Below are 2,150 nucleotides of genomic sequence, written 5' to 3'. Positions count from 1 at the left end.
GAAGAAAGGGGAGACTTCCTGATTTGCTACAAGCTGGCTCTGTTGACAACTGTCTTACCAAGGAGCCTGCTGATGTTCTCCAAACTGAGATTAGCTGGTCTTAAGGTAAAACCGAGGACACTTGCTGTTTGCCTTCCTACCTCTGCTTACCCAGAGCAACATGTTTGGAGGATGGAGACTACACAATGCATATTACAGGCCCAGAGGCTGTTGGGCAGGACAGCTATCGAGTAAAGAGTTGGTAACCGCTCTTCAAACTTACAGTAAAACCTTTTGGAGAGATTGAATCTTGTGAACAGCTGGCAAGTGCTTAATACCTGTGTTGGATATTAACCTAGAAAGAGACAAACTGAGAGTGAGTGAAAAATGAAGCTGGCTATTTTAACAATTGCTAGAGTCTGAGCTTTCCAAATTCAAAATATCAGTTTTGAGCTTTCAGAAAAACCTACCAGAAAATCCCATAATACACCTGAATCATGCTAATGTTTTCTATTTTAAGGCTCTAACCAGGGTCTAGGAAGCTACTGATACCTTAGAGAAAGGAAACTTACACTTTAGGCACAAAGATGTGCTAGTATGCCACAAGGCACACCTTTTTTTTAGAAAGATAAATTAACATGATCCAAAAGCAACTTGCAACTAGACAACAGAATTTTCCTAAATCATCCCCTGTTTCCAATCTCCACATACTCTTTGAAGAACTGCCTCTTCTCCAAGTGATTCTGTTGAGATTAGGGCATGAGGTCCATATCCTTTGACCCCAGAGTATGTATGTGACCTAAGCTGAGCCCATCAGACTCGCTCCTGGGAAGAAGTTGAAGGTTGGTTACAGCTGAGTCCACTGATACCATCACTCTCAAGAGATAGTCCACATATTTCTACAGCTGAGATTTCCAGAGCTATATTGGATCATTCCCAAGGCCTGTGTGTCTTGGCCTGGGTTCCCCAGGAAGCAGAGCCTGAGATAAAGGCTGGCTTGCAGTTAGTATATTTGATAATATGAGTTCAGAGAGTTTGGGACCGGTGGAATGAAACAGAGATGGAAGAAAATAATCAGTACAAGAATGAGTTATTGTACTGTATTGAGTTGTCCACCACTACTAGTGACTGGTCTTTAATGCCAAGGAATTGACTTAGGAGATTTTCAAAATGGGTATCAGAACTATTGCTCTGAATGGGGGAAAAGGGGAGGCATTTATCCACAGACTACTATTTCCTGTTGGTGGAAGGTATCCCCATGGTGTTAACTCCACTCTGACTTGCACACTTGTGGGTACCCAGCGAGTTCCTACTGGGCATCACTCACAGTGGTGTAGAAGAAGCCCCAGGACTAGAAATGAGAGGTACACAAGGCCAGAGTAGCTGCTATACAGTTGAAATTAAGCTGCATTAAGCTGGTTGAAATTTGGGTGGAACTGGCTTCCACAGCAGTGGTGGAAAAGATTTTCAAGTTGCCCCATGAGAGTTGTCTGACACACTGTTCTTCAGCATTTCCCGGGCTCCTGTGGGTTACTCAGAATCCTTCCAGTTCCTTCCCACTCCCATTTCCCTTTTCTCTGTGTGCCTTACCTAAGACAAAGTTGGTCTTGGTTGCCTGCAAGCTAAGGAACCTTCACTGGTGCACTCATCATTGTGAAAGGTCGTGTGTGTTTTGGGTTTATGATTCTAGAGTAGACTTTAGTGTCTTGTTCTCTGCTTCTGTCTTCAGAAAGCCAGTGCATTCTCCTTACAGGTTCCCTGTAATGGTTCTCAGATGTTTTGCTCCTTCTTGGTTCCCACTGATCCACACAGAACCCATCTTGGTCAATTCTTCCTTTGAGTATTTCAACAGCCCTTGAGATGGTCTCCCTTTGTTTTTCATTTGTGGGAAAGAGCTGTTAACATGCTTTTGTTAAGAATTTGTTGTGTTATTTACTTTAAAAATTTTCACACTGAAAAATAAATTGTTTTGTGTAGAGACCTGAGTGAACACAAGCATATACAGCTGTTTAAATACTGACACACTCAAGATACAGCCAAGTTCCAGAACCCTCCAAGTTATGTTGTGTTGCCCTTTGTAGTTACCTCTCCTTCTACTTCCTATTCCTACCAACCAATGATCAGTTTCTATTTCTATAATTTTGCCTTTTCCAAAATGTCATATCAGTGCA

The 2,150-nt window shown here is 42.3% G+C and overlaps 1 protein-coding gene and 1 long non-coding RNA gene across 2 annotated transcripts in view; one reads left to right on the top strand and one right to left on the bottom strand.

The window, feature by feature from the left end:
* LOC309612471 overlaps window positions 1–2,150 on the top strand; it is a 758,831-nt gene that overhangs the window by 189,288 nt on the left and 567,393 nt on the right. The gene's annotated exons all lie outside the window — the stretch shown is intronic.
* Window positions 1–2,150, bottom strand: part of LOC309612408 (follicle-stimulating hormone receptor) — a 39,599-nt gene that overhangs the window by 26,170 nt on the left and 11,279 nt on the right. The gene's annotated exons all lie outside the window — the stretch shown is intronic.

The sequence above is a fragment of the Balaenoptera borealis genome, assembly GCF_965194805.1.
Source record: "Balaenoptera borealis genome assembly, chromosome: 15".
NCBI lineage: Eukaryota > Metazoa > Chordata > Mammalia > Artiodactyla > Balaenopteridae > Balaenoptera > Balaenoptera borealis.
Note: the sequence above shows the minus strand (reverse complement) of the source record. Positions and strands in the feature narration are given on the sequence as shown.